General features: G+C 38.7%; 1 protein-coding gene across 2 annotated transcripts in view; it reads right to left on the bottom strand.

Moving 5' to 3' along the window:
• ZNF385B (zinc finger protein 385B) overlaps window positions 1-27735 on the bottom strand; it is a 300716-nt gene that overhangs the window by 99651 nt on the left and 173330 nt on the right. Inside the window, exon 1 of one of the 2 annotated variants that reach the window (XM_024766618.1) lies at window positions 1301-1466. The exons of the other annotated variant lie outside the window; for it this stretch is intronic. The gene's annotated coding sequence lies outside the window, so the exon portion shown is untranslated. Of the gene's footprint in view, window positions 1-1300; window positions 1467-27735 lie in introns of those variants that run through there. 2 annotated transcript variants of the gene reach the window in all.

Genomic DNA, 27735 nt, shown 5'->3' with positions numbered 1-27735 from the left:
CGTCTGCCAAGAGGTCCCACAATACAGGGTCTCTAGGACCTTGGAAAAATTAATGCACACTGGCCTTAATTTACTCATTTTCTGCAAGAGTCTACTGAACCCTGAGTGTTTACACCCCTAATCCACAAATGAGGTAGAATAAAAGAAGCTGATACTTTTTCAGTATTTTCCAAACCACCTGAAATCTCACTGGGGACAATGAGATAAAAACATCTTCCTACTGCCAAGAGTTTCTAAGTTTCTAACAGTAATATTTATTCACGTTTAAAAATGGCAAAATTGAAAGAAAAAGGATTTTTTTAGGTGGGGAGAACTGAAGTGATAATATTAAAATAAAAATAATTTCACAAATATCTATTGTATACATACAAAATACATCTATCCTCATGACAGACAATACTCCCTCTTGAGGAGCTAAACTTACCTGGTTTCCAGAGAGATTTCTATGCCCAAAGGTCTAAATAAACATGAAGCCATTGAGTTTTGATTTGAACTAGATGGAACATTAAAAGCTTGAAATTTCTTTTTTTTTTTTTTTTTTTTCGGTATGCGGGCCTCTCACTGCTGTGGCCTCTCCCATTGCGGAGCACATGCTCCGGCCGCGCAGGCTCAACGGCCATGGCTCACGGGCCCAGCCGCTATGCGGCATGTGGGATCTTCCCGGACCGGGGCACGAACCCGTGTCCCCTGCATCAGCAGGCAGACTCTCAACCACTGCGCCACCAGGGAAGCCCAGCCATTGAGTTTTGATTTGAACTAGATGGAACATTAAAAGCTTGAAATGTGCCTATCATAAAAATCATGTGACAAGAGTATAAATCACCCATGTCACTCAATTTTATTACAGGCTACCAGCCACTGTTCTGTCAGTCTGAATGTGAATTCTTGAGCATGTACAATCATCCACTTAAATATACTTCCTGAAGAGAATAGAAAAGAGAGAGAGCGTTCTAACATACTTGGATTAAACATAAATCTTATTTTTACCTAGTAAAAATGTGAGACAGATATCAAAAGAAAAAGGAACTGTAGTTCATAAAGACAAAGGAAATGTGGGAAGTCTGTCACATCTTTATTATACTTAGCAAAGTGACCCAGTACTACAATTTAAATAAAAACAAGTTAGAAAAACCAAGATGACCTTGGGCAGGGGAGTCACGAAATTAGCAAAATTCTATTTGCTCTAACTCAGGTACTTTTTCCCTTTTCTAAAATTGACTTTAACTGTTTTACATTTTTGTCATATACTTCATGAAAGAGTTCCCTGAGGTGTAAAAGCTGATCGGCTAGCTATGCTTACCTTGGTTTTTAAGATTACAATCCGCGGTTCACTTCTGCATTCAAACACTATACGAGGCAGTACATTGAGAGATAAATAATTCCATCAGTTCAACCTGGTGCTCCTGTGAAATGTGGTGCTAGGAAACAGCCGACAGGCAGTGCGTCTGAACAAATCATACGTTCTGTAATTGCCGCTTAGCTCTAATTACTACTGAGGATAGCGTTTGCAACTTGATTCCAGGGAGAGGGCAGACTACCTTCTGACGACACTGAACCAAATATATCCTAAAAGACTGACAAGTTACTTTCTTTCATGTAATTTTTCTGAGTATTTCCCAGCTACTCAGTAACTACCACTTTGCCACGGTAAAAGTGGAATCAAATAATCTGACACCCACCTCTACTTTCCAACAAAGCAATTTAATTCTCTCAGAATATGTACTTATTATAACAGTTTGGAATTTTTAGTATCACTCAGACTTAAGGGGATTGTTTTTTTTCTTTTCTAGGTGGGCAACTAAATCTTTATTTTGAAATTGGTTTTTATTTAAAAAAGGAATATGTTCTCAAAATGTGAACTTTATTTATATTCTGCTAGTCCCAAGTAATTTATTTGCATACCATTAGACCTAGAGAATTTCTTTTCTGGGGAGTTTTAGGTTTTAAATAAAGATTCACAACATGTAATTCAAAAAGACTGAAGCAGATAATTAGATGTTGATAACAATAATAGGGATGTTTATGCATTTCAACTCAAAAATCTAATTTCAGTTATATGGGAGAATTACCATGGTGAAATTAGCAGTTATGTAGGCTTGGAACTAAAATGATACACTTATTCCTATACCTAACTAATTTCACTCTCCATCTAGTGGCCTCTGACCATATGATCAGAATAAGGCTTCTGATATATCCAGGTTACACAGTGTGGCTATGACCAAATGGTTGTTTTGCTTCTTCTAAGCTGATTGTCACTGATGCTGTTGCATTAGCTTCGTGGGCATTTGACTGAATGAAACTTAAAATGACTGATGTTTGCAAATGTCGAGAAGGATTTTGCACTTTGGTTGTGCAACTTTTAGCATATTTGTCAACCATGGCCAACACCTCAGTGATGATGTACAGAACAAATTACACCCACCCAAATTCAGAGATTCGGTATATCTACTTAAGTCAGATTTGCACAGTAACTATCAGGGACAGGTAAACCTAAGGGAATAATTAGATGTGGCAATCAAAATGGTAATTATAAAACCAGCTCTTAGAAATGGCACATATCTCTAGGCCTCAGTTGTTATGAATAATAACAACATAGGACTCTAAATGGAACACAGTATGGGAGCTCTATGCTTATTTTCCCCCAAATAATAATTGTGTACTTCTTGCTCATGTAATACTTAGTTCTTCATGATTAAAATAAACTTAGAGACACTGCCGTGGTTTTCACTTTATTTTTTATTTTATTTTTAAAAATCTATACCTACAATAGACCTCTCCAAAGAAAACTCTTTGCTCAGTAGGGATTATGTTGATGCTTCCTTTGAGGTATTTTTCTTTCACAGAGCTAGGCAAAATATTCCATTCTTTTTTGCTTGCACTTAAATCATGCCTGATTCCTGGAGTATTTTTCTAGAACATTTCCAGGTCTGGCACACTAGTTCATCGTAAAGCTCCCAAATCCTTGATGTGTGCCTCTCATAGGTCCTTAGTTTAGTTCAGTAGTATACAAAGTGTGGCCCCCAGACCAGCAGCACCTGCATCACCCAAGAACTTGTTAGCAAAGCAAATTCCCAGACTCCGTCCCAGACCTACAGAATCACAAACTCTGGGGGTGGGACCCCGCAATCTGTGTTTTAACCAGCCCTCCAGGTGATCTGAAGCACTCTGATGTTTGAGAACCACTGGTCCGTGTATGTATGTACTAAGAGCAATAGGAGAAAGGGATAAGGAGCATTTAAGCCTCTATGGGGAAAACTATGGGAGAGACAAAGGCTTATTAGCAGAGGGGTGGCATTTGAGTGGTGATCTAAAGGATTGGAAGAGTCTGGACGAATCTGAAGGAGGCACCAGGCATCCCTCACCCAGCTAACCTATCACATGTGCCCTTGAGTTAATGCAGCCCCACCAATTCCAAGGTCTTAGTCCATCAGTCCCCATCTTTAGTCATTCCATTCTTAAGGAAAACAAAGAAGACTTTCCTCATTCCTATTAGCCTCTCAGTCTACCAACTACTCTCTTTTCCCTTAACTTTTAATTCCTTTTAGAGCAGCCTACACTTCCTTTTTCACTTTTTTTTTCTTTTTTACTATCCCTTCACTTCACAAATCCTATGATTTGGCTTCTGATTTTTCCAGCCTAATAAAAGTATGACTTTGAAGTCCTTTATCAGTCTTCCTTGACCCCTGTACCATTGGTAAAATATGATCCCGTATCTGAAACACTTCTTTTCTAAGCTCAACTTTTGTTATTTCCAACCACCTGCTGGACACTTCACACCTGTATCCCATTGGCACCTCAACTTCAACTTGTACAAAATTCAACTAGTCATTCCAGCCCCCTGCTACCTCCCCAAGAGATGTTCCTCCTTTGGTGGTCTTTACTTCACTGCCTGGCACCATGAGTCTTCCAGGCACCACAGACTCTAAAACTTGAAGCTATGTTTGACTTCTCCCTCTTCCCTGACCCTGAATCAAGTGAGTTATCTTCATGACCTCTTTCACCTCCTTCCCCTTTTTATACCCATTACCCATTACCTCCATTTAGGTTCTCATTAGCTGTTCACTAGCATAATCCTTTTACCATTGTATTCCCACTGAAGTCAACGAATTCTTAAGAAGGATAGCTCAAATCAATCATTTTTCTATTCAAATGTCTTCCATGGCTCCCCTCAGTGAGTTATGGGCTCTGAAATCCAATACACCTGTTCAAATCCCTACTCTGCTACTTACCAGCTGGGCAACATTAAAGGAATTAATTGACTTGCTAAGCCCCAGTTTTCTCAGCTGACAAGTAGGAATGAAACAGTACTCATATCTCATGAGGAGACCAGAAGGAACTAATCCGTGTAAATTCTTAAAGTGCAAAGAACATAGAAGGACTTAGTGAATAATAAGCATTATTATTATCATCACCAAAGCCTTTCACGGAATACAATTCCAACACCTCAGTTCAGCATTCATCACCATCCTCAAACTTAACTGAAAACCATTTCCTTACTCACACTTTCTAAGATATGTTAAACTGAATTATTCTTCAAGGGAAAAAACCAAGTCTTAGTTTTTTTTCTGTCCCTGGCTCCTTAGGCAGTACCTTACACCTAGTAATTGCTCCAGAAATGTTCACTTCATGAAGCACTGACCTGTTCTTGTACATACACACTTTCTTAGTTCTATCACTTTGTTTACACTGTCATGTTTCCCAGGATGCCCTTCTTTGACTGTCCCCTTTCAAATTCTCTCCATTTTCAAGTGGCATTTCCAATGCTATCTCTTCCAGGAAGTCTTCCCACTTCCATCAGAAGAAGGCATCTTGCTCTCCTCTGAATCTGCAATATATTTAATTTATACCTCCCTAATGGTACTTAAGACATTCTGTTGTATATGTGTCTTCTTCCCCAAGCAGCTGTAGGCTCTTCTGGGTTAGAGACCAGAATTGATTTATTGCTGTTTGCCTAGTTCCTTGCCCAGAGAAGCACTCAATAAATGTGCTGAATGAATGACTGAGGTAAAGGGAACATCTATCAATGCATTCTCATTATAAGAACTGTGCTGCTGTATACCACCTGATTAAAGGTTTTCTTTCCCATTGATAATTATGATGGTCTTCAAAGAGTAAATGGATTATGAGAATTACAGAAACAAGCTTAAGAGGATTCTTAATAATTGGGGTGTGTTCCTAACCTTGGGTTTAAAGTTAGTATTCTAGAATTCAGAAGCATTTTTCCTAGAAACAAAGTTATAAATGGTCACTGGATTCCTGGGATAGTCCTCAGAAGCTTAATTAACCCACAGATGTGTTAGACAGAACATTACACTAGCAATAGCACTTCAATGTCAACATTATTATGAGTCTTGAAAAGGAGTCAATATCCTGTGAATGTTTATGAAGATGCTCAGTCTTCCTTGCAAAACAGAAAACCATGAATTTTGTTTTCTTCTTTATATTTTAAGACACACTTAGAAAGCTATAACCAAAAGCCAATTTTCTTGTGTATTCAAATGATTACCTTTCATTGCCAGCATGAACGTGATCTGGTTAAAGAAACAATTTATAATTGTCAATTATGAACTGTAAATTTAGAAAATGGAAGTTCTCTGGAAAGCTGTCTATATGTTTGAATTTTTAGAAATCAGAACTTATTTCCTTTTTTACTTAGAACTCTAAATTTCAGCTTCTTTGTCTTCATTTTGCATAATTTAAAATTGATTGTGGCCCCTGATACTCTAGCTTCAGTTCCTTTACTGTATCCCCTGACAAATACATAATTACCTGTTAACAAACTTTTAATTACATTCATTAGGGGAATCCTTTATTTTAAATTAACTCTTGAGTGAGTGAATAATCCCTTTCTAATGGAAAAGTGATTGGCTTTCCAATTATCTGAATTGCAATTTTAGATTTTCACAAATTTACTTATTTAAAGAAGGCAAGCCTATATACAAGAAGTTATCTATGAAAAAGACACATTTTCACTATTCCTTTTTGCAACCGCCAGCACTAAGCTAGACATTACTGGGGTCCCTGGTCCTTAAGAAGCTGACCATCTATTTGGAGAACAAAAATAATGTATCTGAAATAATTAGAAACTAATGCAAAGACACAAAATTTAGTGTGAATTACAGGCACTGATGGAGAAGTAGTACAGAAGAGAATATAACTTCCACAAGGGCAAGGATCTTTGCTTTGTTCACTAATGTGTCCTAAGCACCTGGAGCTGATTATGAGCTCAAAAAACAACTGGTACCAAAAGGAGAGACAAACGGGGGCTAGAATGGCTGGAGACAGTTTCATTGTGAAGACAGGACATTAGTAAGACCTGAAAATACAGTTGTCCCTTGGTATCTGTCAGGGATTGGTTCCAGAACCCCTGCGTTGATACCAAAACCCATGGGTGCTCAAATCCCCTTTATAAAATGGTGTAGTACTCTCATATAACCTATGCACCCCCTCCCGTAAACTTCAAATCAACTCTAGATTACCTATAATACCATATACAATGTAAATTCTATGTAAATAGTTGGCAGCTCACAACAAATTCAAGTTTTGCTTTTGGGAACTTTCAGGAATTTTGTTTTTAGAATATTTTTGAGCAGTGGTTGGTTGAGTCCGCAGATGGGGAACCCGGGGATATGGAGAGCTGACTGCATGTGATTCCATGGTTCCTCCTTTCAATCACCATCTACATCCAATTAACAAGTCCTGTGGTTTCTACCTTCAGCATACATTGCAAATCTTTCTGCTTCTCTGTATGTCACTGCCCCACTCTACTCCAGGCCATCAATATCTATCGAGACTACAGCAAATGGCTCTTAACAGATCTTTCTGAGACAACTCAGGCACCCCATACTTGGTTCTCCACACGACAGCAAAGCAAACTATTTAAAAATACAAATCTTATCATGTTACTCTAGCACATAGTCGTTTCCCGCTGCACTCTTAATAAAATCAAACACCTTACCATGGCCTACAGTTACTACACAATTAAGCCCCTGCTTACTTCCAAAACCTCAACTTATATCACCTCTCCTTACCGCCCCCCCAAGATCTAAGCTTCTGTTCCCTTTCCCAAACATGTCAAATTCATACTTATCTCAAGGCTTTTGCCTTTGCTGTTCTCTCAGTGTGGAACTCTCTTCCCCCAATTCAGTTGTGTCTCAGTGCAGTAGACACCATAGAGGACTTCAGCAAGGTCTTCCTTCTATTACATTGTTCTGTTTTACTCACTCCAGCCACTTATGTCTCTAAAATTATCTCATCTTATTTGTGTACTGGTTCACTGTCTCTTACTAGAATATAATCTCCATGAGAACAACAACTATATTCTAGGTGCTCTATTCCCAGCTTCTAGAACAGTGTCAGGCCTGTGGCAAGCATTCAGTACATATCTTAAATGAATGAATGACTACATTTCTCCAGCCTTTTCAAGTATTCAATATGAAGACACTTTTTAAGCACCAAATGGTTTGAAGGACTCCTCACATATTATTACAACACTTTTTCCTTAGTATTCATTGAGTGTATATGCATAGTATTATATGCAATACTATTATGAAGTCAGTAACATTTAAAATAAAGGGACAGGCATACGTCAGAGATATTGCAGGTTCAGTTCCAGACTACCACAATAGAGCAAATATCCCAATCAGCGAATTTTTTGGTTTCCCAACACATATAAAAGTTATGTTTATACTATACTGTAGTCTATTAAGTGTGCAATAGAGTTATGTCTAAAAACATGTATATACCTTACTTAAAAATACTTTATTCCAAAACAATGTTAACCATCACCTGGACCTTTCAATGAGCCACAGTGGTTAACATCAAAGATCACTGATCACAGATCATCATAACAAATATAATAATAGTGAAAAAGTTTGAAATACTGTGAGAAATACCAAAATGTGACGCAGAGACACGAAGTAAGCAAATGCTGCTGGAAAAACGGCATCGACACAAACCTTCAATTTGTGAAAAACGCAATGTCTGTGAAGCACAATAAAGCCAAGTGTAATAAAACGAGGTCTGCCTGTGTTTCATTACACAGTAGGGCTGACATGCATTTGGCAAGAATACATTGGGTATGTGTGAGACATGGCATTTATTCAATCTACCAAATATTTGGTGCATGTTTCCATTTATTGGTACCCAAGGATCCTCAGTCCACAGATACTAGGGGACCCACTGATTGCTATGCACACTTGCTATAAGAGAGAAGAATGGTAGCCGTCCTAGTTACAGCTTTCTCAAGACAGAGACAAGAATAAACTTGGCGTAAAGCCTTATCCTAAACTAAGGAGAAGCTAACTTAGTTTTTGAACCCTCTAACACTCGAAGTACAATTTATTGGTCATATTTACACATTTGTATAACAATGGCTAACACGGATAACACATTATATGCAACACTGTTTTAAGTACATTATGCATATATTAATTCACCCGATCTTCAAATTAACTCAGTAAGGGAGGACCTTACTATTATCTGTATCTTCTAGATGAGAAAACAAGACGTACAAAGTTTAAGTGTGTTGCTCAAGGTCACAAAGCAGATAAGCAGCACAGCTGGGACTCAAACCCACACAGTCTGGCTCTAGCGTTGACACTTAAACCACTATGCTATGTTGCCTCGCTGATAGAAGAAGAAGGTGCCTCCTTTACACTAGAGGAAAATCTCTTGCACCATACATAGCACATAAGCAAAACTACATATCAGATGTCAGCTACTTGTAAATATGCATGCTTCACTCCTGAACATTTTCAAGTGTAGTTGTTTTTTCTCATTACTGCCAAATAAAGGTCTGAAATGTTTAGCAGCAAGTGATTTCATGAAGCAGTTCTATATCATGTGGGAAATTATAAGGAAAATCTAAATCAAATACCACGTCTCACTGTGCCTCTAGTATCACTGCGAAAACAGCATGATTTTCTAGGACACATTGTGAAGTCTGAGGTGATAAGATAGCATATCTTAAAATGACTTGAAACCAAAAATGGATTTGTGAGTGTTATTTCCAACTTACCAAGAATGCTCTAATTTGACAGGTTAGAACATGAGGATACAGACCTCACCTTGATATATGAAGTCTGTAAGTGTGCAAACCTCAGTGATTTCTGCATAGTACTGGATCAGGCCGTTTATGAAGAAAGTTCAATATTAGCTTATAGGACCAAGACAGGATTCCAATAAGACTCAGATTGTTTTGTCCTTCATATAAGGCCTTTCATTTATTCTGCCACCCATTCCCTCTGTTTTAAAGAGATTAATTAGCTATCTTGTGAAATGTGAATGAATCAAGGAGGAGTTGAGTCTACTGAGCACAGCATATGTTTTGCAACATGACCCTTATGTAATAAATCTCTTGGAGAGCAGCTCTTCTTCTCCAAATGGGGCCTGTCTTCACTTTTCTCATGTGAGACTTGGCAAGTGGGACATTCTGAGTCTGACAGGCCGCTTCTCTGCTCCTCAGCTGACAACTCTTTTACACAGATGTCAGCTGAAACCTTTACTGGGGCACGTAGGGGATCAGAACTTTTGAGTCAGGGCCAACCAAGAGAACGCCACATCCCTCAGCTCTCCGCGGACCCTACCCCTTCTCAACAGCACCCCTGCAAGTCAGCCCAGCTCCAATGAGCCAGCACAGAACACAGGAGAGGGAAGAATTGGCTATCAATGTGAAGCTGGCTTAGGGAGTTCCCTTATAAGAAGTTCACTAAGGAAGAGAAATCTGCATTTTTGTGATCTTTTCTTTCACAAGATTCGGGAGCCTGGAAGGCGTAGTGGCCTAGTAGTAGCTTTAGAGTCAGACCCCAGTTCAAATTTTGTTTCTGTTATTTACTTAGCGATGTGACTTCGGAGAATTGCTTATTATCTGAAGCTCAGTTTTCTCATCAGAAATAATACCTGTCTTGTTTAGATTTGGAAAGGGAAGAACAACATAACACATATAAAATGCTTAGCACAGTGTCTGCCATGGAGGATGCCTTCAATAAATGTTAGTTCTCTGTTTCTCTCATCCTGGAAAGGGCCAGGTGTTTCGAGGTCCAATTTCAAAAATGCCTCCAATGTCCTTGGCATATTCCATTTTCACTGGCTTTGTTCTTGTTTTGGCTTTATGCCAGGGATTCTTAACTTAGGATCCATGGACCACCCCCCCCAAAAGTTATATGCAAATATTTGCACCCATGTTCCTTTTTGGGAGAATGGAATCAGATTTAATCAATTCTCAAAGGATTCTGTGATTCAAAGAGATTTAAAATCTCTGCATATGTCCCTGAAAAGTTGCAGGCAAAATGAATGTCTTTTGTAAATCAAATTTAATTTTTCATGTACTAGAAGAGCCAGTGAATAAAGGAACTCTACAATGAATCACAAGTACTTGCTTCATAAACTGTACATTTAAACCAGAGTTTTTCAGTTTTTACAAAAGATTCACATTTTCAATATCAGGTTTGCTTGAAATAGAATATATAGTGATATCATATGCATAGTAGATAACTTCTGTTAACAATTTACAAGGTAGCCTGGGGGTCAACTTCCAGTTTAATGTAAACTGAAAAAGAAGGAACTCCAAAAAGTCCCTGATCTTAACTGGACAGAAATTTAGTTATCCTCTGCTCCAAAGACCTCATTTTATGAATGAAGAAATTGAGGTTCTGAGAGGTTACATGACTCGCCCAAGGTCATCTCAATAGTTACAGACAGTAAGGAATAACAACAGCTGTAAAAATGACAGTGATTATGATGATGATGACAGCACCGTGATCTATTGAGCATTCACTTGATCTAAGCCTTTAAAGACTTTTAACCTCACGTACTTGCACTACAACCCTAGGGGAAGATTTTATTACCTCTACTCAGCAGAGGAAGCATTCTGCCCAGGGCTCCACAGCCAGTAAATGGACAACTCGGGATTCAAACCAACTCACAACTCAGAACCCTGTTTCAGCTTGAAAGACTATGCTCTTAGGTACTAAACTGCTTCCCAGAATACAACAGAACAGAGAGTCACATGGTCTTGTATAAACAGAACAGTCAGTCACATGGTCTTGTATCTACAACCTTTAAGGTATGTTTATATATTTGAATGGGGCTTTAAAAATACAATATTAGACAATCCTTGCCCATGCTACACCCTCACAGATAAGACACTAGGAGTATGTGTACTAGAATAAATCCAGGTCATCTCCTGCTTGCAATGTCGGCCTCAGACACAACCCTCTCTGGCCATGCTTCTCCCTAGTCTGCAGGGCAAGATCAGCCCACATGGAGTCTATGCTCTTCCACTGCCCCTTCTAGGCCACATTCTGGGCACCTAGGATTCCATATGTCCACACTCTAATGGCCCTGGAGCCACTTCCGATGTAGACAACACCTGTGTGGGCCCCAGGAGCGGCCTCTGGATGGCCGTTTTCAGGAAACGGAGATGGAGCTTGGCCATGGGGACTGTGGTGTCGACACTCCAGAGCCACTGTGTGCATCTTTCTTCTGGCACAGAACTTTGACATGTCTGGGAATTCTAAAATAATACCTGGTCTTCTCAGGCTTTCGTGAATATATATTTGTAAAGGTAAGAGGATAAAATATACTTCATTTAGCAGTTTAGTGGCTTGACTTTTAACTTTATAACAGTCAGATATATGTGGGCCTCAATTTGTATTATTGTCTGAGGCCTCACAAATGGTAGGACAGGGCAAGCTTGCCTGCTTTTCTCCTCTTCAGTGCTGCCCTCTCAGCTTTCCTGGTCCTTCTATCCCCTTGGTATGACTCCATACCTGCTTTCCTTCCTGTTTTCCCTGATCTATCTTTACTGGTGATCTGGGATGAAATCCACCTATCTGAACATCATCTAGTATTTAATAATGTTTGACTATAAGCCACACACTGTGCTAGGTGCTATGGATATAACCGTAAACAAGAAACCCTCAGTCCCTGCCCCCAGGGAGCTAACTGCTGTGTGAAGGGTCCACTTGAATACACAGGCATTTAAAACACAGAGTGATAAGTGTGACCATGGGAGTAATACTGAGAATGCTGAGGGAACATAAGTTTTTCATAGGTGTTCAGTACGGCTTCCTGAAAAAAGGAAGGTCTAAACTGAAAACCTGAAGAATAAGATTTACCTAGGCAAAAGGGAATGAGGAAGGAGAAGAGGAAGAGCTGGTTCCACGTTTGTTTTAAGTAAAGAGAACTGCACATAAGACCAGGCCTGGAGCCAGGGCAAGCACGGTACCTTGAACTGAAAGTATTTCAGTATTGACTAAAATATGTCTCTGGGATGAGAAATGTTTCTGGAAAGGTAAACTGAGACCAGACCGATGCAGGTCTCATGGATCATGTTAATGCGTTCAGACCTGACCTAAAGGTGGTGGAGAGTCAAAGGCAGATTCTAAAAAGGGCATGGCATGAGGAGACTCACGTGTAAGGAACATCAGTGGCTGGAGAATGGATTATGTGTATGTTCAAGAGATGCTGCTGGGGAAGGGGAGGAGGGCCAGAGGTGGATGGAGCTAAGATGTCCAAGTAGGTGGCTTTATAGTAATCCAGGGGAGAGACGATTCTGGCATGAACTGAGGGTTAGGCTGTAGTGAGAAAGGACAGATGAAAGAGGCAGAATCAATAGGACATGGTAAGTGATTTGATATGGGGCTGACACCCAAAGGATTAAAGCAATGGGTAGATGGAGGGATCAATCACAGGGAAGGAACACAGAGGGATGGGTGAACCCAAAGGGAAATTTGCTGTCTGAGCTTTGACCTCAGCATCCCTCAGAGTCAGGGCTCTTGTTTTTTATCTTTCAATACCACACACTGAGACTGTGTGCCCAGGGTCTAAGTGCTAGGCTGTGGTGGCCTCCGCCTCCCACTCTGCCCCACTTCTTCTCCACCACCAGGAGGAAGGGTGGACAAACGATAGCCGTGAAGAAGGGAATTCTTGAATGAGGCTCTCATTTATAATTCATCTAAGATAATCATTTGTTTAAAGTACACGGCCATCATAAAAGCTACCAGAACAATTCAGTAAATGACAATGTGTCTGAATTTCCAGAATTATATTTGATTTGGGGTTGTCTTAACTATTACAGCAACGATTTAGATTTAGTCAATATTTCAACGTTTTGCTCTCAAGCAGTGATGTCAACTTAGTAAGTGTTTATCCTTCAAAGACAAAGAAAGTTAGAGAATGGCTAATTCATATACTTCCCTAATATACCTTCTCAGACTTTACACATGCAATTTATAGCATATCTGTATCAGAAATTAATCCTTATCAATATATCTAAGTTATAGTCTTTTCTCAATCTCCAAGATTTTTACATGGGCTATCAATACGAAAAGGAAAATTTTAAGTAATAGCACTCAGTTTCAGAAAAAGAAAATACAATTTTTATTTTTTATTTTGTAAGGCTAAACATCAACTGATATGCCAACAATCCTTTGTGAAGGTAGTGGCTACCAGGAAAAAATAAGAACAAAAACAAAAAAAAAACAAACAAAAGCCCCTAAAGGATGGGTTCAGTTCTTGAAAACAAACTTTCTAAAAGTAAATTATATCAGTTTGCTCAATATTGATGAATATTAGTCTTCATTATTCATTAGCCCTATATCATATGCAGTATAGCTAGGTCTTTTTTAAAAATCTAAAATTTAGGTTAAAAGCCAAATTTAAGAAAGTTAGTTCTGAACTTTTTAACAATTGTGTTGTGTGAATTTTTGAAGTTAAAAAAATAGAAATCAATACTATGTAAGGAAAATAAGAAAAACGAATGAGAAAGCTTTCAAGGGCTCCATCAATATTTTAAACAAGCTTGGAGGAAAATCTCAAGTTGTTGTGTCAGCAATGCCAAGGTTATTCAGACCTAATGCCTATATGGCTTTGGATAAAAATTTTAATTTCTTTATGTTTCAGTTTCTTCGAACATAAAAGAAATAGAATCAAAACAAACTCGCCAAAATGCCATAGAAAATAAGGTTTATAATGAAGTTTGACATTCACTTGATAAAAAGTATAGCATTATTATTAGATCCATCTTACTTACCTTTTACACAGACCTGTATCCTTATGAACCAAAAGAATGATTTTTTAAATCACTTCTTTACTGTAATGATCTTAAAGATTGATAACAAAGCCTTTCCCCAGGATAAATGGGCAAATACAAATGAACAAAATGAGGGTACTTTAATAGCAGTACTACTCCTGCCTAGATTAAGGGATTTGAATCCTACACATAAACCTCAATTTACAGTGGGGGGAACATAGCTACACCACAATCTATTCAGGGAAAAACAGACCGGCACCTTTAGGTGGGTAAAATACAGACTAAAACTGATACAAATTGAACACACAGCACTGTCCTTGTTCAGAACATGGTACAATAAAAGGAACTTTTCTGTTTATCCTTCTCAAAATTGTTACAGTTCTCTTAGTGCAAACAACAAAGCAGAAAGTCCATGGAAGCAGAATCTAAACTATTTGTGTTTAGCTCTGAGCAAGGTATTTATCTGTTTCATCCTGCACAAGGAGCAGAGTGGACTGAAAAATATCCCCGAGCAAACAACGGTGAAATGTGCTGGGTAACCATGAAAATACAAACCACCAAAACACTTGCATTATAGTCACATTAATTATTGCTACTTATAGGAAAAGACCATTAAAAGCCACAAAACCTATAAACAAACCAGATGGTAGCGATGCTAAAAGGAGCTAATCTAAAGCCACGCTTGCACACAGAGGAAATTACATCTTCACATGGCATAAGTCATTAACATTTATATGCACAGATACAATGAACTATCGTCTTCTCGTATGGTTCCGAAGAGTTGGGTAAGGGTGGAGGACTGAGTGGGAGGCAGGTTGATAGGAGAGAAAGGGGTTTTGCCCAAGGAGCTCTTTGCTTCACTTGCTCTCTCCTTCCTTCCTTCTTAAACTTCTCTACAGCCCTGCCTTCTGAGATACGTCTCTCCTGCCCTCCTCTGGCCTCTCTGATCAAGTTGCTCTGTCTCTGGGGCTTGCTCTTCCTCTTCTGGTTCTGTGGATGTGGATGTTTGGGCTCCACCATTGGTTTTTTGCTGGTGGCTGTCTACACCCCCTCCCTGGGTCATCCCTGCCACTCAGGACACTGTCTCTGCCAACAGCTGCTACTCAGAGCCTGGCCTCCACCCCAAGTCTCAGTTCTGTATATCCAGATACCTGCTGGCTATTGCCAACTGGATGCCCCATAACCATCTCTAGAACCAAACTTATTGGGGCTGAGAGATATTACTCTGAAATGGGAGAGGATGAAGTTACTCATCCCAAAGGAATATCCTGAGATAATAAAAGACCTGTATAGAAGAGGAAGAGAGGGCTTCCCTGGTGGCGCAGTGGTTGAGAGTCTGCCTGCTGATGCAGGGGACACGGGTTCGTGCCCCGGTCCGGGATTATCCCACATGCCGTGGAGTGGCTGGGCCCATGAGCCATGGCTGCCGAGCCTGCGCGTCCGGGGCCTGTGCTCCGCAACGAGAGACGCCACAACAGTAAGAGGCCCGCGTACCAAAAAAAAAAAAAAAAAAAAATTAAAAAAGGGTCAATAAATTAAAAAAAAAAAAGAAAGCAAATTGAAACACATTACTCTTCTGCTTAAAATCCTTTTTACATTTATCTATTTAACAAATATTTGTTGAGGGCCAGGACCTGTGTGTCAGATCAATGCACAGTTTTGGGACCGTGGCATGAACAATACCAACAGGGTCTCCATGCCCATGGACCCTTGCCTTCATCATGTGATTTACACTATTATGGCTTAAACGGTCCCCCACAATGAGACGTCTATCATCTGAGATTCATGTTTGTACTATCCTTGTCGCATCCCCTGTATACATCATACTATTTCTCACCTCTGTGATTTTCTCCTACTGACCCTTTGCTCTATTCCTCCCCTTTAATTTGCCTATTTCTACCCATTTTTTAAGAGAGGGAATCTCTCTTCGGACAACAAAGGCTGGATGAAGTATCCTTCCACTGTGTTCCTGTAACACCTACATTCCACATCACCATACCTACCACAATGTGTTGTAAATAGCTCTATCCACAAGCATTTTAGGTACAACTAGTTCTACACAAATGTTTATTTAACAACTGCCAAACTCAAACATAATGATTTATGTATTTTATAATGATTTCAGAGAAAACTGGTGTCAAAGAAATGTTAATATTACAGTTATAATTTGGAAAAGAGGGCAGGAGACAGGAGATGTTTGGATCCTGGCTATAATCCCATATCCACGATGGGCTTAAAAAACTCAGGCATTTCAACAAATATAGATTAAATCCAACTGATTGGATCCAGTAATCTATGCTGGACTAGTGCCAGTAATCTCTGATACCCTAGTATGTTTGCCTTCCTGATCAAGGTATTAATAATTAAGTGTGTGGTAATAAAGACTGGTCCTTTTGCTAGAGAAAGAGGAATTAAGGAAAATCTCTTAATAGATTACTTCAAGCATTCTTCACACAGGACATAAGAAAGAAAGCTGGATATGAAAATATATTGAGGCAGTAGAAACTAATCATTACCTGTAAATCGGCAAATATGACACGGAGAAAAAGGCCTATACCACTGGGCTACTAGAGTAAAAACGAAGACTTTCTTTGAGGACTTCAGAACACTCCATGAGGCAATTAGCAGGCTATCCAGGCCCAGTTGGATTGAAGGGATCTTGTTTTTTAAGGCCAAGATCAGTGGGGAGTAAGCCAAAGCTATCTCAGATGAGATATGAGAATAATTTTTTCCATTTTCAGCCGCTTCTAGTTCTAATTCGAGCAGATAATCTAAAGTTGATTATATATAAGATACATAGGTTCACAGTGGAACATACAGTTTCTCTAACAACATGCCAAAAGGTAGATGTGACTATAGCTCCTTTCCATCTGTAAGACCTATGACTGTAATTCTTGAATTACACAGAGCTGGTATCTACTTTAAATAGAAACTCTGTCCATGCTATGCCAGTATATTTCTAGTAGGAAATGTGGCAACTAGACCTGTACTCTTTTATAATTACTAATCTTGGGGGGGAAATCAGGTTAATTTAAGGGTTTCTTAAAACCTGATAAGTTGTATAACTTCACATAACAACTATAATTGATTTTTAACAAAAGTTTGGAGAATTAGGTTTCAGTATTTTTCATAAATTACTAAAATGAATAGTAGTTCTGTCCACAGTAAGGGAAAAAATAAACAAAATAATTGCTTTGTGGTTTGAACTAAGTCTGTCTTTGTTCAAAAAGTCCCCCAAAACTGGTGGCCATGAATAAATGTCAGTGGGCTTGAATTTCTGTAAGTTTTCTTGGGATGATATATTCAATTCTCATAATGTTTTTAAACTGACATATGTCCATTTTTTCACATTAAGAAACTAATAAGTTTAAAATATTTTTGCTCCTTCGGCAATTACTCATTATTTAATTACATGTTGTTATGTGGCTAGACACCCTAGACATTAATTACTTAACTAGTGACAATACTCTGAATATGGTATATATGTGTGTGCACATCCATACACACACTGATATATTCTTCATATCATGTTTTTATTTATGTATGTTGCACATTTAAGGACCATAAACTTCCATTCACAAGCTCAAATCCATTTATACATTCATTCAAATATTTCTTAAGCATCTACTATGAACCAGGCCCTGTGTTCATCCTGAGTAAGACATGGTCTCTGCTCTCAAGAAGTTAGTAAGGAAAACACAATGAGCATATATTACAAGGGCAATGAGTGTGTTATATACAAGGTAATGTGTAACTGTCCTTTTTGAATACATACCACAGATTAAACTGTATCTTAAAACAATTATACACAAAAACAAACTGCTATCATAGGTTTATTTATCTTGCCTTTTCAAATCAAAACCATCAGAGAGTGTGTGGCTGTCTGACCGTGTGTGTACAGTCACTCTGAGACCATCTATGAGGCATAGAAAGAAAATAATTTTATGCTATCATCCACCTTACTCATCATGTATTCATAGTTCCTGACCAGATACTGAGAACTGTTTAGGATCAGCTCAAGTCATCAGTATCATTAATTCTCAGTCAAGATGATTCAGAATTGACTAACCTATGCTACTAATGGGAGGCAGCTCTTTTACATTTCAAAGTCATTTATTCTGTTCCTGAAGCCTGAAAGTCACACTGGCCCTTCACTGTTTGTTCAGCTGATCACAGATCAGAGGTAATGACATTTACATTGCCAATAGACTTTGCTCCAACTGTGTTAACTCCTGGTTTGGTGTAGTTTCTTTTACCTGAGGAAAGCTTATTTGACCTCCTGCACGAAACTTTAACTAATTATCTGAATAAGAACATTCCCTTACTTGTACATCCACAAACATGCACACATATTAAATATAGAAATGTATGAAATTCTCTAATTACCTATTCCAAATGAGAATCAGGACTGATGTGCAAAACAAATTAAAGTATGTGTTATTAATTTACCCTGACATACACATTAAATTACTTGAAAAATCTGGGCAGATTAGGAGAGTACCTTTCAGTCATTGACCTAAATCTATGTGACAATGACCTCTAATCTTGGGCTTATAGAATCAGACTGATAGAAAAAATATAGATTTCAATGGATTAAAGCCTGGATAACATGGAGAACAGTCACAAATAATTTGACTTTTCTGTATAGCAAATTTCAAGCAGCTAAATCTTTTCTTCTTTAATGTTTCTTTGATCACAATTATTAGCATATGTTAACTGTTACTGGTGTGAAATGAAAAATGAGAATTTCAAACTCAGTTTCCTTTATTAATGAGCACTAAATGACCTCAAACCTAAGCGAGATAACTAAAAATATCCCACTGGCTAGCTTAAAGTATAACTGGTAGAGTTTAAAATACCTGCTAATTGTTAACTGTTTTAATCTATTGCTTGACCAGTCAAGAATAAGCATACACAGACAGATGTTGAGGTGACAATTCAGATGCTCACATCTCAATAAAATCCATGCTATGAATTTAAACACCTATAAACTTGTAGAGTGTTTTGAGATCAGTCAATAGCCTACATAGTTTGCATAATATTTTATCCTAAAGTCTAGTAAAATGTATAAATTTGATTTCAGAGTTAAATTCAATGCAGTAGGATTTAATATGTTGTTAAAAATAATAACCAACAATTTTGAACAATTTTCTATGCAGCAGGTGCTATGCTAAGTGATTTCTATGCATTATATAATTTTCATTAGAACCCTACGAGGTGGACTCTATTATTTCCATGTCACAGAGAAGACTGAGGAATTTTAGTGAGTTAAGTAACTTGCCAACTTACTGTTAATAAGTGACAAAACTTGGATTGAAACCAAATTTTAGTGACTCTAGAGCCAAATTCAAGCTCATATTTGGTCTACTGTGGACCAGAAATGAGAAGGCCTGGAATAAAGTCTCAGTGTCAATCAACTATTAGCTCTGAGACCTTAGGGAAATCACTGAACTTCTCCAAACTTCAATTTTCTAATATATAAAATAGAGCCAAGAAAACATTCCAGCAATTCTCACGGAGTTACCATGAAGATTCAAGAACTAATGTAAGCAAGAAAACTGTACTTTGTAGAGTGCTTTATAAATATCATTTTATTGCATTGCAATATCTTAATGTTTGATAACTCCAAAAGCATTTTGTGAGGCCAAAAAACATTAAACCAGATATCTCATTAGAGAGAGAGACTTTAGGAAGCTTCTACAACAATCTTTTCTTCTACTCTAGGAAATTTTAGGTAGATTACCCAGGATGGCACAGGGAAAGTATTAGAAAAAAATTCACCCTTTGTGGGTGCCATGATAAATAAAAGGGAGAGTAGTATTATGAACTGATATTCATATTCTCCCAAAATTCATATGTTTAAGCCTTAATCCCCACGTGACTGTAGTTGGAGATAGAGCCTGTGAGGAGGTGATAGTTAAATGAGGTCATAAGGGTGGGGCCATAATCCAGTAGGGCTGATGCCCTTATAAGAAGGTGTAAACACCAGAGCACTATCTCTTTGTAAGGACACAGAGAGAAGGCAACTACTCACAAGCCAGGAAGAGAGTTCTCACCAGAAACTTCATCTGTGGGAACCTTGATCTTGGACTTCCTAGGCTCCAGAACTGTGAGAGATAAAGGTCTGTTGTTTAACTGGCCGGGTCAATGGCATTTTGTTATGGCAGCCCAAGTTGACTACTATGATCAGTATCATGTTCATCCGTCATACTGCCAACGTCACCTAAAGAGCAGGGCCAGCTGAGTCCTGTCCAGCTACCAGCAGGATAGCAGTGTGGTCTGATAGATCACATGAGGTGCTGACAACCTACAGTTGGGGTCCATGAATGTAAGAATGTCCTAGGCAAGCTTGATGCAGGTGGGGCTCTGTATAAACAAAACTGAACAAAACTGTCCAAGTTCAGCAGGTTAAAGTAAATATCCTCAGGAAAGCAATCAAATCAAACCAATAGAAAAAAGGAAAAAAGGTCCTAAAGATGCAGTCCCACAACTGTAAGCATAAATTATGGCAGAAAGTTTAAAACTGAATCCACGCAAAGAATAGATAGTAGAAAAATTCTTATTAACAAAATTACAACTCAGCAAACAAAAGGATTTCTACATTAAAAATAAGTAACATAGGGCTTCCCTGGTGGCGCAGTGGTTGAGAGTCCGCCTGCCGATGCGGCGGACACGGGTTCGTGCCCCGGTCCGGGAGGATCCCACATGCCGCAGAACGGCTGGGCCCGTGAGCCATGGCCGCTGAGCCTGCGCGTCCGGAGCCTGTGCTCCGCAACGGGAGAGGCCATAACAGTGAGAGGCCCGCGTACCACAAAAAAAAAAAAAAAAAAAAAAAAAAAAAAGCAGAAAGCACCATACAAATTGAAAAAAAAAAGTAACATAATTCACTTCGTATCTTCCTTTTTCCACCAGGGCACAGTTCTTAAATTAATCTACCGGAGTTTCCTGAGCTAGAAGGAAAGCTAGCTGAAGCCATTACATATAAAGACAAGTACACTTTGAAATATTAATTCTGCAGCGTATTTTCCTTAGGATGAATATAAATCTTATCTCTTGGGAGTTGTGTCTTAATTTATAAGAAGATAAGCAAGTTCTCAAATGCAAACATAGCTTCCCAGGAAGGTCTATGTTAAGTTCTGACTGATGCAAAAGTCATAGTTGATAAAATGTTGTCACCTACCTTCTCCTTTTACATTAATCCTCTCTGAGATGATTTGAAGAGAACATCATTTGGGGAGCATTTGCCTCACGGTGTAAGGCACTATTCCGGGTGCTTATGGCAGGCTCTGCTAGTTTTCGTGCCAATCTCCACAATACCAGAGGTATTAGTTTGGCCAAATTGCTTCCCAGCTAAAGAAAACATTGCCCAGCCTCCATTGTAGCTATCTGGGGTCACATGACTAGGTTCTGGCCAATAAGATATAAGTGGAAGTGATAACTTCTGGGTCATGACCTTAGAAGGAAAGACGTGTTTCCTTTAGATTTTCTCTTTCCTGTGACCTGGAATGTGGAAGTGAGCGTGAGTTGAACATGTCGGGGGAGAAAAGAAATGCAGACCAGAGGTGGCTAAGCAACAAGATGGAGTAGCTTGAGCTTCCAAAAAGCTGTTATACTATTCCTGGGTTGTTAGGTGAGATAGAAACAACTGTCTAGCTTGTGAGAGTCACTCTATTCTTGAGCATCTGTTATAGTAATCTATCCTGTATTTTCATTAGTAGAGGACTATACATATACCTTGTGAGGCATCACTATTCCAGTTTTACTAGAGATTGAGGCTTAGAGAGATTAAAAAACTTCCGGTGAGGCTAGGGTTTTAATCAAGTGCCTTTCCCATTAGACCTTTTTTTATACTAATACAGAGAAAATTACTAATTTATAGAAAATTACTACCGTGCCACTTTCTAATACCTGATCTGTTAATCTCACAGGATTATAAAATTGCTTCAGTTTCCTTGCATTAGAATCAGTGCCACAAACCCCTATTTTTCTAATAAAGTACCTGACAGTCAGTTACCAACTCCTCCAGGACCTATCCCCCTTTATACAAAATGTTCCATTAGGAAAATTATGGAGAAAAAGTATGCTGATTCTCCTGGACTGTGTAATGGATGGCTAATCAGAATGCCCTAATAATTTACAAAATAATACATTGGAAAATCACAGTGACTCAGAAACAGATCAGAGGGATATTTTTTTTTTTGCTGTACACAGGCCTCTCACTGTTGTGGCCTCTCCCGTTGCGGAGCACAGGCTCTGGACGCGCAGGCTCAGCGGCCATGGCTCATGGGCCCAGCCGCTCCGCAGCATGTGGAATCTTCCCAGACCGGGGCACAAACCTGTGTCCCCAGCATCGGCAGGCAGACTCTCAACCACTGCGCCACCAGGGAAGCCCAATCAGAGGGATTTTTGGTGTGGGCTTTCTTCCGTAGTGCTATCCTTAGGTTATCACATAAATTTGTTCTCAGAAGGCAACATATGTGCATTCATTCAACACTTAACAAATATTTATTGAGTGCCTACTCTACGTCAGGTAGTTCTTTAGATACTGGGGAGACAGCAAAAGAACAAACTAGACAAAGTCCCTGCATGCTTGGAAAATATACTCAAATGCATATACTGTAGATAATGTCCTACACAAGTAAATGTAACAGGCTTTCAATGTGTGTCAGTAATTTTCATTTTTAAAAAAACCTTTCTGTTATGGAATACATTTGACTTTACAGAAAATTACAAAGATAATACAGAGAGTTCTCACATACTCCTCACCCAGTTTCCTCTAATGTGAACATCTTATATTATCATGGTACATTTGTCAAAATTGAGAATCAATATTGGTACATTTTTATTAACAAAAGTCCAGACTTTATTCATATTGTACTAATGTCCTTTCCCTGTCCAGGATACAATCCCAGAATACCACTGTATACTTACTCATCAAGCTTCCTTAGTCTCTTCTAGTCCCTGACAGTTTCTCAGTTGTTCTTTTTTTATCTGGACCTTGAAAAGTTTGAGGGGTACTGGTATTTTGTAAATATCCCTCAATTTGGGTTTATTTAAATGTTTTTCTCATGGTTGGACTGAAGTTACCAGTTTTTTGAAAGAATACCACAGAGGTAAAGTGCCCTTTTCATCACTTCATACCAAGGAATAGATGATAGTGATGACTTATTACTGGTGATGTTAACCCTGATCTCCAAGGATGCCTAGGTCTGTTTATTAGATAATGGTATTTAGAAATCCAGATCTGGATATTGGGTGTGCTCACTGCTACTGGGATGCCATTGTTTCCACCTTCTTCTTAGTAAGTAATGTGATTTTTAAAATTAAATAACTTTTGAATGTCAGAAGTGATGAGCTCCATTTCCATAAGTCTGCATCAAAAAATAGTAAACTTATTTGGGAATACATACATATACATATACACACACACACACATTTGGAGGTGGTAAAATAATGTTAGGTATAAAATGATAAAATGAATTCTTTAAATGTTACATTTCTGTCCTTTAAATTCTAAGATGCTAGGTCTTAAGGAATTTACACATGAACTCACCGTAGCAGAAATGTGTTTTGGAAGGCTCCTTAAAAGAAAGAGGGCATGGGGCTTCCCTGGTGGCGCAGTGGTTGAGAGTCCGCCTGCTGATGCAGGGGACACAGGTCCATGCCCCGGTCCGGGAAGATCCCACATGCCGCGGAGCGGCTGGGCCCGTGAGCCATGGCCGCTGAGCCTGCACATCCGGAGCCTGTGCTCCGCAACGGGAGAGGCCGCAACAGTGAGAGGCCTGCGTACCACATTAAAAAAAAAAGAAAAAGAAAGAGGGCATAACCTTCTTCAACGTGCCCTCCACTCTGCTGCCTGGCGAACAGAAGTGGTGATTGGAGCTCTAGTAGGCATTTTGAGTACCAGGGCCATATTTAGGACTGGCAAAGTGTTGAGCTAGAAGAGCCTGGTTTCCTCAGTGAAGTTCTGGGGGCATAATATAAATCCTGGATTGCAAACCTCCAGACTTCTATTGTGTGGGAGAATAATAAACTATCTCCATAAACAATTATTTTCAGAACTCTGTTTCTGAGTCAAGTGCAATTCCTAACTAATATAGGTAGTTTAGAGAAGAGGCAGAAGTATTTTCTATAACAAGTACTTTATTTTAGTCCATGTAATCATCAAAACAACACTATGCTTATAGGTGAGAAAATTAAAGTTTAGTGACACTAATATAATTCTTAGGTTTACACAGCTCAATATTGAAACTAAGCCAGAGTTTAAACCAAACCCTATTTTCCCAGCACAACATGCTAAAATGTCTTGCTTATAGTAGGTACCTAGAACTATGTCAGTTACTAGCAATGGGTACATATTCATTATTATATCTCACTGAACACGTAATACAGGAAAACATTTAAATAAGTAAAATCATGTATATTTAAATATGCAGTGAAATGGAAACATGAATCCATAGTTTGAGCCCTCCTACTGCTCTCCATGATCAGACTTCAAACAGTAGAAGTGGCATCAAGGCCACTTTAGAAGTATAACCTCAGAACCGATTATGTATGTAGTTTTTCAGTCCACATATGTAGGTTTTCTCTCTGGGCTCAAATGGGAGCCCATTCAAACCATCCATCAATCTGTCCACCCACTTATGCACTCATATTAACTGAGCATCTACTATATGCCAAGCAACCTGTTACTTCCTGCATATACCTATTAGTTCCTGTATATACAATGTTGAATAAGACACAGTTTCTATTCTCCAAAAGCTTATAGTTTAGTGACAGAAATAGAAAAGTAAATAGTACACAATGACAACAGAATAGGGTTTCTCAGCCTCAGCACTAACGACATTTTGTACTGAATGATTCTTTGCTGTGGGAGCTGTACATCGCAGGATATTTAGCAGCATACTGGCTTCTCCTCACGGGCTGCTGGTAGCACCCCAACACTTTGTTACCACCAAGTATCTCTAGACATTGTCAAATGCCCCCTAGGGACAAAAATTACCCTCTTACTTCTTACTCCCTCCCACCCCAAATGACAACTGCTATAATAGAGTATAAGCCACCATAAAACTACAAAAGATGGGTATTTAACAATGGAGCCCTGGGGTCAGAAAAGTTTTCTGGAGGAAGTAACTTTTTCACAGAGGCTTGAACATTCACTAAAATCCAGCCAGATAAAGTAAAGGATTGTATGTGTGTATCTGTTTTTATGTGTATCAAGAAGGCCTTCTAAGCATGTGCAAAGACTCAGAGTTTATAAAGAGTACAGTATATCCAGGAGAATAAAAGTGGTTTAGCTTGCTTAGAGTGGGGAGGTATGCATGAGAAGAAAGTGTGAAAAGGTACATATGCATGCAGAAGAATGCAGGGGTCTAGTCATGACAGGATGAGAGATTGTAATCAGAAAAGGCAAACATTTGGGGAAGAAGGAGTTCAGTTTTGGATGAGTTAAATTTGAGTTGCCCGAGGGACAACAAACCAAGTGAAGATGTTCAAAAGAAAGTTAGATTTCTGTTTCTGGAACATAAGGACATGACTGAGGCCAAAGAATAGACACTATCTATATAGAGAAGCCATATGTGTAGATGAAATGACCCAGGGAGAATGTAGAGTTCCAGGAAGGAGGAGCCCACAGACCTGACAGTGGCAAAATGGACAGACGTGAATGAAAACAAGGGTGATCGTGATGTCACATAGGGCAAATGAGAGAATTTCATAAACATGACATAAAGATCAAGTAGGATAAGGAGTGAGACATTCCACTGGAGTTGGCAATCGGGAAGACATGGTGGCCTTTGTGAGAGCCAAGTTATTGGAGTGTTCTTATAGGGAGATGGAGTGAATGGGATGGGATCAACGAGAAACACTCTCAAGAAATTTGCATGGTATGGTAAGTGACAAACACACCCAGAGTCAAAAAAAAAGAAAATCAACTTGAAGGCGGGTGGGGATGGGTAATAGAAATTTTAAGCATGAGTTCTGACTTCAGGTTAGCTGTGGATGCTGCTTACAGGCTCTGTTCTTGCTTCTGGCTCTTTGAATCTCCCGGGTATTTATATTAAGCTATCTCATAGAATTTCTGAATGTAAGCACAACTGGACTGTTTTGGCTCTTCACAATATGCCACATGATTCAGGGTGACTTAACACTACCCATTTACTTGTCAATGGTATGTCTTCTGAATAAAGAATCAAGTTTTTATACCTGACTCATTTGGCACTAACATTATTCAGTTCCCTTCAAAAACACAATGATTCTAATAGTTTAAAAGCAAGAATTTCAAAACAATAAGCCATTTTAACAAGCTCTAAAAATATACTTATTTAAGTGTGTTTATGAAAATCTTCCATTAAGTCTTGAATAATTGACTCATGGGAGGCGGAAGCTGAAAGGTATGATAGAGACCTTCCTCTTCTTTCTTCACCCCTCATCCATTCAGTGACTTTAGACAAATCACTTTCCTCATGTCTTACAGTTATCTCCCTTCCACTCCATAGCCACTACTCTCACCTTCATTACCTCTCCCCTGTGCCTCTGTAATAACCTCCTAACTTGATTTCTTGCTTCTAATCTTTGCTCTCTCCAAGTCTTTGCCATACTTTGATAGAGTGGTCTTCCTAGAACACATATATGAACCGTTGGCAAACTCTACTTGGAACTGTGTCATGGCTTCTCACAAAAATCCAGAATTGTGTGTCATGGGAAGCCTTTTCCATCTGTTCCAGCCATCACTTGCATATTTCATTTCATACTTATATTCCAGCCATAGAGGACCTTTATTAGGTCCTGAGGCTTTATGCTGACTTAGTCCTACAGGCCTGTGCTCTTACACCATCTATCTCTTGTTCATCTAGAGAATAATACTCAAATTCAGTTCAGGCATCTTCTCTGTAAAGTCTCTGTCAATCTCCCTTCCTTCACCTAAACCCAGATAGTACTAACTACTCCTCTTTGGTGCTCCGCCCCAACACAAAAAATTTATACCTTATATAAATATCTGTAATAGTATCAAAACCACTTTACTATGAGATGCAGAATAAGTATTTGATAAAATTCAACATCCATTCATGATAAAAACTTACCAAAGTGGGTATGGAGGGAACATACTACAACAAAACAAAAGCTATTTATGACAAACCCACAGCCAAAATACTACTCAATGATGAAAAGCTGAGAGCCTTCTCCCTAAAATCTGGAACAAGACAAGAATGCTCACTCTCACTACTTCTATTCAACATAGTATTGGAAGTCCTAGCCACAGCAATCAGAAAAGAAAAAGAAATAAAAGGTATCCAAATTGGAAGGGAAGAGTTAAAATTGTCATCATATACTGATGACATGATACTATATATAGAAAACCCTAAAGACTCCACACAAAAACTACTAGAACTGATAAATGAATTCAGCAAGTTAGTGGGATACAAGATTAACATACAGAAATCTGCTGCATTTCTTTACAATAACAATGAAATATAAGAAAGGGAAAGTAAAAAAACAATCTTTTAAAAATCACATAAAAAACAATTAGAAATAAATCGACCAAGGAGGTGAAATACTTATATGCTGAGAACTGTAAAACATTGATAAAGGAAATTTAAGATGATTCAAAGAAATGGAAAGATATCCCATGCCCTTGGATTGGAAGAATTAATATTGTTAAAATGGCTGTACTACCCAAAGCAATCTACATATTTAATGTG

The sequence above is a fragment of the Neophocaena asiaeorientalis genome, unplaced genomic scaffold (assembly GCF_003031525.2).
Source record: "Neophocaena asiaeorientalis asiaeorientalis breed wild unplaced genomic scaffold, Neophocaena_asiaeorientalis_V1.1 scaffold113, whole genome shotgun sequence".
Classification (NCBI taxonomy): Eukaryota; Metazoa; Chordata; class Mammalia; order Artiodactyla; family Phocoenidae; genus Neophocaena; species Neophocaena asiaeorientalis.
This window is presented reverse-complemented; position numbering and strand designations above follow the sequence as displayed.